We start from the raw sequence: 13,040 nt of genomic DNA, 5'->3' as shown, positions 1-13,040 counted from the left end.
CGTTTACCACCATGGCAGTGTAGTAGGATTTGAAATCAGGGATTACAATACCTCCTACCTTTCTTCTATTTTTAAGATGTGCTTTGCTTATTCAGGGCTTCTTTCCATTCCAAATGAAACTGGAGATTGCCTTTTCCATCTCGTTGAAGAATGGGATTGGTATTTGTATTGGGATTGTACTGAACGTGTAAATGGCCTTTGGTAGTATTGCCATTTTCACAATATTGAGTCTTCCTATCCATGAGCAAGGGATATTCTTCCACTTCTCCAGATATGTTTTTGTTTCTTGTAGTAATGTCTTATCATTTTCTTTGAATAGATCATTTGTGCTTCTGGTTAAATTTATTCACAAGTATATAATCTTGTGATTAGCTCTTGTGAAGGGTGTTGGTTTTTCTTAGTTCTAGCTCTGTATTCTCTTTGTCACTGTAGAGAAATCCAACTGATTTTGTATGTTGATTTTGTATCCTGCCACTTTGCTAAATTGATCCACTAGGATCTTTGTTTTCTTAATGCTAAGATGTAATCCATACTGAAGGCTGCAGTCTTTGATTTTCTGCAGCAAGTGCTTCAAAGCCTTCTCAGTTTCAACAAGCAAGGTTGTGTCATCTACATAACATAGGTTGTTGATGAGTCTTTCTCTGATTCAGTCCAGCTTCTGGAACCACATACTCAGCATACAGATTGAATAGATGTGGAGAGATGATCCAGCCATTAAGCTCACCTTCCTTGATGTTAAAGCATGCAGCATTTCCTTACTCTGTTGGACAACAGTTTCTGGTCTAGGAATAGATTTCATACAAATGTTATTAAATATTCTGATATTTCTATTCTGCTCAATGTTAAGCACAGTTTGTTATGATCCACACAGTCAATTGCCTTTACATGGTCAATAAAACACAAGCAGCCATTCTCCTGGAGTCCTTTATTTCAGCAGGAAATAAAGATGCCACATTGATCTCCCTGGTGTCACCTCTGGTCAACTCAGTCTGAAATTCTGTCAGTTCTCTGTCAATGGAATGTTCTAACCATATTTGGATGACCTTCAACAATATTTTGCTCTAATATGATATTAATGATATAGTTCAATAATTTCCACATTCAGTTAGATCATCTTTGTTGAGAATGGGAGCAAATATGAATCTCTTTCAGGCAGTTGACCAGCTAGCTGCCCTCCAAATTTCCTGGCATAGACTGGAATGCATGTCCAGGGCTGTATCTATTATTTGGAACATGTTATGTGGTATCACATTGATGCCAGAAACCTTATTTTTTGCCAGTGCCTTCAATGCAGCTCAAACTTCCTCCTTCATCACCACTGGCTCTTTATTATATGCTGCTTTCTGAAATGTCTTAGTGTCACCCATTTCTTTTTTTTGTACAGAGACCTCGTGTGTTCTTTCTACCTTCTTTTGATGCTTCCTGGATCATTCAAGTTTTTTCCATAGCGTCTCTCAGTGTTGAAACTCAAAATAGCTCTGCAGACACAAATAGACACAGATCAGAGACAGGGGAGAGACACAAGGACAGAGTCACAGAAAGGAGATACAGATAGACACCAATTTAGAAACTGAGGTATAGAGATACAGAGATATACAGATAGATCTACAGCTATAGAGGGAGACACAGATGCAGAGACAAGGTAGAGATAGAGAGAGTCATGGGAAGGAGAGAAACAGCCGAGAGAGAGATGGAGACAGAGGGGAAGGAGAGAGACAGAGACACAGGACAGACCACAAGCAGACACTCAGGGAAGGAGACTCAGAGAGGGTCACAGAGAGATAGGGTGTCCCACAGATCGGCATTGCAGTGAGAAATAGCCACAAAGCAGGACCCAGACACCAGCCCCAAACCCACTGAATCCATTTCATGGAGATCCGTGTGGTTGTTGCAGCTGTAACCTTTCTGCTCAGAGGAGACTGCCCACATGGTAGTCAAGGAGTAGCGAGTAGATTCAAACCCGTGACCTATGGGTAATCAGCCTTAACACAAGGCATTTAGCCACCAGGGGCTCCTTCTAGGGACCAGACCTACCACTAGCCAGTAATGTCCCAGTTCCAAACTATCACAAGAAGCCTCAAGGCTAGGGGGCAGCCCCTGCCCTCTGGGATTCTCCCAGGATGGGGATGCCCAGAACATACTGAGGCCTTCATGGTGCAGACTTTACCCTGGTCACCCTGGAAACCCCTAATGAGAAGCTGGACACATGTGGATTGCTGCCCACAACTCTGCCTTCTTTCCCCTCAACTGTAAAGATCCCTAGTGTTTGGGTGATCAGATTTGACACAGACTGTGAGAATGCTGGACCATTGTCGGATCCAGTGAGGTGGGCAAACTGAAACTGGAGAGTATTTCTTGGAGCAATTTCTTGACTACCACTTGAGCCTTTTCCAATTGGATAGGGAAAGGTTGTACTCACCCAGAGAAAGTGTCTACCATGACGAGGAGGTGCTTATATCCCTCTTGTCCTATTCTTTTTTTTTTTTTTTAATTTTTTTTCTTGTCCTATTCTTAATTCACTGAAGTCTATTTCCCAGCTCTCTCCTGGTTGAGTTCCCCACATTTTCTTCTCTTCTGCTTTGTCTGATTTGTAGAATTCACTAAAGCACAGCTCTCACAGTGTGATGTAGTATCTTTTACAGGGCAGGAGATGGCGAATCACCTTTTACGTAGTTCACACAGGTTTTGGGAGCCCAGGTTGGTTCTGCTTAGCCTAGAAGGGATAGTAGTGTGCCCACTGGGCTTCAGCTCCCTTTGTGGGTCTTATTTTCTCCTTGGGTGTTGAAGTATTCCTTCTTTTCATGGTTGTATATGGGGTGAGGAGGGTGAGCTGGGTGAGCTGGGATCAGGATTCACACTTAGGACGATTAAGGCCCCCCTGGTTTTAGGGCCATTTCACAGGCTGCCAGGTTAGCAGTTCGATTACCCCTGGTCTTCAGGGATTCTCTCTTCTTGTCCCTCTGACAATGCACAATGGACACTTGGGTTGGGAGGTGAACAACTTCTAAGAGAGCCAGGGCTGCTTCTTTCTTTTTGATAGCTTAACCCTCTGAGGTGAGCAAGCCCCTCTCTTGACATATCTGTCCTTGTACTTACGTGGGGGCAAAGGCATACCTGCTGTCTGTGTAAACATTGGTTCTCTTGTGTCTCTTCTCCTACCTCAGAGCTTACGCCAGGGAAATAATTTCAGTCTTTTGTGCAGAAGTTCTAATGGGCAGAGGCTGTGCCCAGATGATTTCTTTATTGGTGGTGACTGTCTCTTTTGCGTTTTGATTCCTTGTTCTGCACAGCTGCTCTTATCAGAGAAGAGAGTAGCATCAACTTCCTCAAGGGGAACATCCTTCAGGTCAGGGTGGCTGGCTTTAGTCACATCTAGAGGGTTCTGGCACTCATGCATGACTCTTTCAGGATCATCGTCAGACAACAGTGTAGCAGGGTTGATGGTTTGGTTTTGGGTAAAAGTCACCACCCTTGACTGGTTGATCAACAAGCTCACTACTGGAGTATGATGTGCAGCCAATCCTGATGGTTTGATCGCAGCCCAGACTAAATGCAATTCCTGGAGAAATGACCTTTCAGAGTGTTTACCTGGTTTGGTTTTGTCTAGAACCAACAGGTATTCTTTGGATAAAGAAGTGGTAATAGTCAGTTGATAAAAGCCACTTGGTAACAGTCACTGTCACCAGTGTCACAGTCGGGCCCCCTGAAGAGAATGAATGAGTGGCTTACAATTTCTGCAACAGCTCAAAGCGTATAAAAGGGAGCAACACTGGGAAGTAAAAGGAAAGGTGTCACTTGTTTGTTCTCTTCCTAGACAGCTCTTCTTTTGGCATCATGTTTTTTGACAAGTCTGTTTTGGTTGTTATTGTTTCTTTGTTTTGTTTTTTAACTAATAATTCATCTCCAGTGTCTACCCAAAATTAAACAGGGTGTCCACAAACATTGTCATTCCCATGGACTCTTAGGAGCCTACAGTGGCAGAGCTTTGGCTTTTTTGGTCCTTGTCGGACCATTCTCATTGACCAAAAGCCAGAACTTCCAATGTTTTCTCTGAACCGTCATAGGGTTACTCATTTTCTTAGTGTCCATACTTCGCACAACTGGCACATTGGTTTTTTGCCGGTTGGGGGTGCCTGGTTTTTGCTCTTTCTCCTCTTTGTGAGGATCTGTTCTGTTGCCTTACATCGGCCTCATGCAGAACCTGCAAGGTGGCAATGGTCACTCTTTCTACCTTTTGGCCTCTTTTTCCTCTGCAGGTTCCCGATTGTTAAACACTCTCTGTGCTACTGCCACTGGCTCTGACCTGGTCTTTCTTTCAAACTTTTAAATTCTCTGCAATTTTTTCTTAATGTCTGGGACTGACTGCATGGCATGGTTAAGTTCACTGCCTGTCCATTTTCAGGTGTTCAGGAGTCCTACTGTCAGCCCCATGCGGCCTCTGGCTTCTTGAGGAGAGGCAAGAATGGAACGCTCCAGGCTCTTGTGGCTTTCTTTTTGCCACAAGTGGGTGTCAGCAGAGCGAACTTGATAGGTGAACTGCAGGACTCTGGCCCAGAGTTTGCCAGCATTTGGGCTTGGAAGCAGGAGTGGCATCCACTTCCATAATAGCTGGCTTCTGGAAACCCTATGAACCTGGAGAAAGGATGAAAGTCACACAAGTGTTGAGGACACTTTCATTCATAGGGACACTATGAGTTGCCTATGATTTGACAACACTTAACAACAATAACAACAACAACAGGATTCATTGGGGTATATACTCCATAGGCCTTAAGGAGATGTTTAAGAAAGCCACTGGGGACTCATCTGACCCTGTATGACAGTGCTTACCTTGGAGAAATTGGTGAGCCTCTGGACAGCCTTCCTGAGTCCCTGCAGCAGAGCCTGGAGGTAGGTGTTGAGAGACGTCTTACCTCTATTAGTGTTGGGATCCCACTCCTGCCAGACAGTTGGAAGGATCTGAGATACTCAGGCCTCCTGTTATACTCCCATGGCTCATTCTGGCCTGGGGACTGCTTTCCTGACTCCTTCTAGAATCCTTTCCTGCCCCTTTGACATAAAAAGAATCTGCAATAGCGTATAGAAATCATTCCAGGTGCACAAAATCCAATAGAGAAAGAGAGCCCAGGCCATCTCGATGGCACAGAGGGAGAAGGGAATGTCCTGCACTCGCCTGAGCTGAAGGTACAGGGAGGCAAGTCACCAGGGTCTTTCAGGTGCTCCAGTGCAGAGACAAGGAAGACAGATAATCAGCATGGGGACGGGTGCCAGGCAGCCTCAGAGAGTGAAATGAGGGGCACTCGCTCTAGACAGAGGAGAAAGAGAGAGGGAGGACTCTTCAGAGCATCATAGACCCAGAGGATAGAGTCTGATGGACCTGGAAGATCCCATAGAGGTGAAAATTGGGTCACAGAGACACTTAAGGATAGAAAAAGGTGACTCAAAGGGCTTCAGACCGAGAAACTAATCTGTCTGGGAGAGAGAGGGGCTGGTGGATGAAGAAAGATGTGGGTGAGGAGTAATTGGGCCTCCTCTTGTAAGGAACAGAAGCTACAAAAGTCAATGGCAGAGAGACTTAGATGGTGAACCAAACCACAAGTTTCTCTGCAAATTTTTTGTCAGAGCAGTGGGTACAAGAACGCACAGAAGGTATTAGATGACGTCAAAGCTGTCTCACCTACTTAAAATGAACAAAGTCGCTCACCTGACATCAAAGAGACAAAAGGCGCCTAAAAGATTCTCAGGGACAGATGATACCACTTCCCCAGCCAGAGGGTCCAGCTCTATCAGGACTCTCTGGGGTGGGGGGTGTGGAGCATGCATACACAGACCATAGAAGCAGCCTTTTCAGAGTAGAGGATCCTGCTCTATCTGGATCACCTGAAGGGAATCTAGATCATGACCTCTTCCTCAACCCAAATGAGAAAGGGAGCCCTGGGTCATGTCCAACCCACCCATGGTTTCCACCTGTCGATTGTAATCACAGACCAGAGACAGCATGAAATAGAATTCCCACCTCTTGGGAGTCTTAGTAAGTCCTCAAGTCCATTCAGCATCTCTCAGGCAGAGGAGATGGCCTCCTGCCCTTTCCTGAGGCCCTGGAATGAAATCGGGTCACATTCCTTCTGGGTAGGACACGGCACACCTGCCACCTGTGAGCTGCAGAAGGGTTTTTGGCATTTCTCTATATCTCTCTTGGGCCTCCAAAATGCTTTGTCCAGCAGATTAAGTGAAATACACAGCAGGATTACAGCTGAAGCCCCTTATTAGCTGCACAGTGGGTGTACCTGCAATGGGCTAGGGTCACCCTCTTCTGGCGCCTGTTAGGAGGTTGTTATACTCTTGGTTGCCCCAGGTGCTAAGCTACTTGCTACAGCAGTCTCCTATTGAAACACTTCAAGGGCACAGAGATACATGGACAACATTTTGCTGTTGAAACATTTCAAGGGTACATGGAGTGCAAAACATCCACATTTTGGGATCTAGACAATTACATTTACTCTTTTGGGGAAGTAGTTCAAAATTTTGTGACTTGGGGTAAAAGTTTTCCACACAGAGGCTTAGTTATAAATTGCAGTCTGTTTGGCTTCTCAGTTTTAAGTGCATGGCACATGGCCTGGCATGCCATTGGCACTCAGAAAAGGTCCCTGTAGTTACAGTGAGCCGTCAGAACAGTGATTGTGTGTCAGACTTGCTCAGTGGCTGCAGCTGAGTTTCCTTCCATCTCTGTGTCTTGGGCGCCCATCTGTAGAAAGGGTGGATTTTCCAAGTTTTCTTAGGTAGGATATTCTTAGAAACCCCACCCTAACTGAGCAGGGTCCTCCATCTGAAGCACAAGAGAGGGGACATTTACCTTCTTGTCCTTCTCCTTGGCCTTGTCCAGGGCCTCCAGGGCATGGCTCTGGGCCTGGTTTGCCCTCTCGGCCTCAGTACTAAGCCCCTCAGCTGTGGCTCCACTGTGGCCAGCTGGGCCTCGGCAGCATGCCGCTCACTCTTCATGAACACGCCTCCCGCTGCACCTTCAGCTCCCATCATGCATGACACAGGACACCTGGGCTCCAAGAACGTCTGGATCCTGAAGATGTCTGGATGCTCAGGTTGTCCAGACTCCAAAGATGATCCTCTATTTTTGACCCAGAAGTGTTAAAATCTCATTGTTTAAAAATCTCATTGTGTTCTCTACTGACCTGACTGAGCCTGACCCATGAAAGTTCTGAACTTCCCCTGGTGTTTTAAACACTGGAACTGGCAAGCTGTGGCAAGCAGTGTGGCTTAGGTCTAGCAACATAATCTCTCTTGGCCTCAGTTTCTTCATCTGTAAAATGGGACATCTAATAGCCCCATCTCCCCACTTTATAAATGGTTATGAGCACAGAGTGAGTAAGCTCTCAGAACCCGTGCAGAACGGTGTCTGGCCCCCCATCAAAGCCACATTCAGGCTGGTGACACTGCGACACTGGCTCACTCATTGTTGACACCTGATGACATACCTCCTGCCATCGGTGTGAGAATTTGTGGATCGTTTACAAAATGAAAGAAGAAGGGACGAAAACCAGAAACATGTAAACAAGGTTGACACTTGCGTTTTCACCAGCTGTAAGTGAATCTGGAAAATGATGGCTGCATTTTCACGAAACATCAAGATTGGAACGACGATAAGGCCACAACATCTGATCCTGTAGAAAACTGGCCTGCATAGAAAAAACTGCTCCTGGTAAAACAGAAGCCTGGGGTTTCCAGTCAGTTTCCAGGCAGTGTGGATGGGCGTCCCCCAGGCACCCATTGTGCTCACTGAGGCCCAGCAACCCCACGGGACAGAGCATGGCACACAGGGGTTCCCAGGCTCTCGTCTGTGCAAGCATACCGCCATGGCCCTCCACGGAGCAAATGGGGGGCTCTAACCACTGACTTTTAGTTCAATGCTTAGCCACTGTGCACACAAAGCAGAGTGAACCTACAGCCCTTGGGCCAGTTCTGAGTGGTTCTGATGTGCTTCACAGAGGAGCAGTCCTCTGCGGGGCTTCATAAGCTGCAGCCTGAAGGGGGCAGACTCCCACAGGGTGGCTGCTGGCTTCCAATTGGCGACCTTTCCACTAACAGAAAGGTGTCTAACCACTGTACAACCATGGCTACTTGCAGCAATCATTCAAACATTAACCTCTAAACTGATATTTTAAAAGATGCTAAAATGATTAACAAATCGAATAAGACTTACAGAATTTCCCCCAAAAGAAACTATGTCAATGAAGGTAAGTCTAGGAAAATAAAATGAAGAGTTAGGTTAGGTGGTAAGCTCTGGGAATGAGGCAAGGGTTGAATTAGTAAGAAGAGATGCTCCTGGGGAATCAGTCATCCTGACTACCACTTATCCAGCACTTTGCTGTACCGAGGGAGCTACGGTAGCACTGTGGGAACGAAACTGCCCTGCAAACCCAAAGGCAGGCAGTTCAAATCCACCAGCGGCCCCACGAGAGAAAGTGAGCCACCTCCTACTTGGTGATTACAGCCTCTGCTAACCCACTGTAGAGTCAGCTGTGACAAAAATAAGGTAAGATTTTAGTTGCGTTTTCTGTATCACTGGAGGTATGTTGGCTTAGTGAGTAAGGAGTTATCTGTAAACCTAAAGGCAGGTAGTTCAAATCCACCAGCTGTTCTGTGGGAAGATGATGGTCAAATTCCAGCCCGAGATAGATGATTTGCAGCCCTTGAAGACCTCCCATGGTCGGTTCATACTGGATGGTGCAGACAGCAGCAATGCCGCACCGGGCACAGAACCAAAGACTTCTAGTAAACAACCTCTTTAATGCTTGTGAGAGAACTGAGGACCAATGACCCTCCTGTGGCTCTCCATCATCAATCTGACCCTCAGCAGCACCATGTGACAGGACAGAACTGCCCCCCCACATGGCTGTCTAGACCACAGTCACTACCAGAACACACTGATCACACTGTCCATCCCAAGCTGCTCAGTGGCTTCGAGCTGTCAACCTTATGGTCAGCGGACAATTGCTCACCCATTGCACACCAGGCTCCCCATCCCTGTTGTTGGCACACGGGACTGGAGACAGCGGAGAAAGTGCTTTCCTGACAAGAGCGAGCAGATGCCCATGGGTGAAGAGAAATGCCAGTGGATTCATTTAGGTTTGATTTTTCTTCCTTTGTTTTAAAGAGACAATTTTTTGTTTTTTAAAAATTTTATTTTATTAATTTTAATGACTGTTTACTGAGATTTTGGATTTCCATTCATTTTTGCAGTCATTGCATTTTTCTCCCCAACCACCCCCATTTTTCTCCCTGACCACCACCACTCCCCCCCTCCACCCCAGTTCGCTATTTTCTTAAAGAGACAATTTAAAAAACAAAAGTTTTTAAGTTTGGTTGTCAGGGCCAAACTTCCTGGGCAAAAAGAGAAAACAAATGAGCATCTAATTCTCCAGTTTAAGAATAACGAGATGAAAGCTGCTTAGTGTCAATATCTCCCTTTCTGAAGGTTTGGAGAATGAAAAATTACCAGATCATTAAAACAAGCGCAAAACAGCTGGCTGGGAACAATCACCAGGTGGAAAGGACTAGCAGACACACTATCTGGTGAGCAAAATAGCAGAGCCAGGAACCAGATCATGACTCACAATAGTCAAGGGGACCTGGCTCCTATCACAGCACAGATAGAACTAATGGGAAAAGGTAACGGCATCACAAAAAGCATCACACAAAACGACAGGCTGAGTGATGTTGTTGTTGTTATGTGCTGTCGAGTTGCTTCCAATTCACAGTGACCCTACATGCAATAGCCCTGAATCCTGCTCTACTCTGTGCCAACCTTTTTATCTCTGACACACCTATCCCCATTACCTCAGTCACTGAATCAATCCATCGCATTGAGTGTCTTCCTCTCTTGTGCTGTCCCTACACACTCTCAAGTATGATGTCCTCCAGGGATTTGTCCTATCTTGCAACATGCCCAAAGGATGTCTGCATAGCTTCAGAATACTTGCCTCCAAGGAGCAGCCTGGTTTCACCCTCTCCAAGATGAACTTGTTTGTTCTCCTGATTGTAATGGTATATTCAGTACTCTTCTTCAGCATGACAGTTCAAAGGCATCAATTCTCTTTCTGTCATCCTTAGTCACTGTCAAGTTTCTGAAGCATAGCAAGTATTGCAAAGACTATGGCCTGGATCAGGCACACCTTATTTTCCAGACTGATGTCATTGCTCTTCAGTACTTTGGAGAGGTCCCTGACAGTTAACTCCCAATGAAATTAATCTTTTAATTTCCTGTCTGTTGGTACCAAGAGTGTTGATTATGGAGCCAAGCAAACTAAAGCTTTTAACACTCTCAATCTTTTCAATGTCTAGCATATTGCTACCAGTTGTTTCATAGAAAACATTGACGATACCAATAATTTCTTCTTGCCTGGATGCACAATCAACACCTTTGGTACCAACAGTTAAAAAATAAAAAGTCATGCTGTATTGGGAAAATATGCTCACAGAGTCTTTTGATATCATCTTGTGATACAGCTCAAGGAGTTAAGGAGCTACAATGCCAGTTTAAAGACTGGGGTGCACTTGATTAAACCATCATCTTTTCCATTATTTACTGTTAATAAGAAAAATAGAACAATGAATAAAGACGACCAAAAAGTTGATGTGTTGCATTGTGATGTAGGAGAAGAGTTTTGAACATCCCGTGAATTGCCAATAGAACAAACACATTTTGGAGAAACAGCAACCAGGATATTCCTTCGAGGCAAGGATGGTGAAACTTCATCTCTCTGGGCACGTGATTAGGAGGAATCTGCCCCATCATTCTCCCACAGAGCAGCTATTGGGTTCAAACCACTGTCCTTTTGATTAATAGCTCCACAATGTGGCATTATGCCAGCAGATATTGTTAGGATCTTTTCAGGGGATAGTAAATAGTACGGTGGTCCAACCAAAAGGTTGACTGTTCTGAAGGAGAAAGACGTTGAGATGCGCTTCTGTAACAACCTTTGTTCTTAGGTTCCACTGAGTCAGGTTACGCTCTTTATGTTCATCAGAATGCTGTACTGGCTGGTCCTGTGCCGTCCTCACGACTGTTGCTGTTCTACCCCATCGTTGCCCAGACTGCATCGCTCTGCCTCACTGAGCATCTTCCTCTCCATAACCAAGCACGATGTCCTTAGGCACGGGTCCCTCCTGATCATGTGTCCAAACGTCCATTAGATGACGTCTCATGATCCTTGTTTCTAAAGGACATTCTGATGGTCCTCCTTACAGGAACTTTTCTCCATCATTTCTTTCCAAAGAAGTAATCTACTTCATTCCTGTGTATTCCATCCAGCAACATCCGTGTATAAAGTAGCCATTTATATCATTAAAAAATGTCTCTAATGAATGTATTAATTGTAGCTAAGAAAACCAGTATCAAATGGAATATTATGAGTTGAAATTGGCACAGTAGCAACTAAAAACACCACAACTAAATATTCTAGATAATTAATGAAGGTGATGTACAGAAAGTGCTGGGCAGGGTCCTGTGTCACACAGTGTATGAGCTGCCTACTGCCAATGTAACAAATCACCAAAAATGTAGTGGCTTCAAAGAAAACAAAACTTTAATCTTAAAAATTCCAAGGTCAGAAGCCTAAAATGGATTGCTGGGGCTTCATTCTTTTAGGGTCTCCAGGGTGGATAAATGTCCTTGTGTTTTCTGCTTTATAGAGGCCACCTGCTTCCACATGGCTCTTTGTTCTTAGTGCTTTGACATAATGACTATTCTGACTCACACTGTATCCAGGGCACTGACTTGAGGGAAGGGTTTCTCTCTCCAGCAGCCCTGGGGGAAGTCCTTATCTCCTTTCAACATCTATGGGCTCAGCATTCCTTGGAGATCCATGTAACTTGACATCAGTCGTCCCTCTGGGTCTAGAATGTTCTCAGCACAGGGACTCCTAGTTCAAAGGTACACTCTGCTCTCACCTCTTCTTTCTTGTGGGCCCTTCTTCAGTGCTCATTTCCTCTCCTTTAATCTCTTTTTAAACAAAATGTGATGCAGACCACATCCAGGGAAGCGGCTCTTACAAGGCTGTGACCTGAATGAGGGTGCTGCATCTCACCCCAATCCTCTTACACTGCAGATAAAATCAGTTCCACAGTCCATCTACATTGACATGTATTGGGGCAATAAAATCCAATCCATGACAGAACTCTTGTCTCCTCCCTATTATAGGAGTGCTGGGATAACTTAACTCAATAATCCAGAATAATCCCCTGTACCAAGAACCTCAAACCTGTTCCTGATATGGTTTTGAAATTTGAGTGGGACAGACTTAAGATCAAATTTTGGTTCCCATGAACTTGATTTAATTTTCCTCAACTTAAGCATGAACTTGCATATGAGTAGGTGGTGATCTGTCCCATAATCAGCACCCGGCCTGGTTTTCACTGCTGATATTGAGCTTCTCCACCGAGTCTTTCCACAAATGTAATCTATTTGATTCCTATGCATGCCATCAGGTGAAGTCCATGTGTATAGCCTGCATTTACGTTTCTTATAAAAGGTATTTGCAATGAATAAGTAATTGAATGTGCAGAACTCTATCATTCTATCTCCAGCCTCATTTCTCTCACTGAGCTTGCGTTTTCCAGCTAGTGAACCTTCTTCCTTGTTCCCAACTTTTGTGTTCTAGTCGCCCATTATTATCAATGCATCTTGATTGCATGTTTGATCAATACCTGACTGCAAAAGTTGGTAGAAATCTTCCATTTCCCCCTCTTTGGCTCTTGTTGGTGGTGCATATATTTGAATGATAGTGGTATTCACTGGACTTCCTTGGATGCATATGGATATTATCCTGTTGCTCACCACATTGTATTTGAGGATGGATCTAGAAATGACTTTTTTAAATTATGAAACCAACCCCATTTTTTCTCACCTTTTCATCCCTGGCATAGTAAATCATATGATCATCTGATTCAAAATGACCCATACCAAGCCATCTCATTTGGCCAATACCTAGCATGAAAATATTTATGCGTTCCTTTTCTTTCTTAAC

The sequence above is a fragment of the Elephantulus edwardii genome, unplaced genomic scaffold (genome assembly GCF_000299155.1).
Source record: "Elephantulus edwardii isolate Elephantulus edwardi_28Jun2011 unplaced genomic scaffold, EleEdw1.0 scaffold00374, whole genome shotgun sequence".
NCBI lineage: Eukaryota > Metazoa > Chordata > Mammalia > Macroscelidea > Macroscelididae > Elephantulus > Elephantulus edwardii.
Note: the sequence above shows the minus strand (reverse complement) of the source record.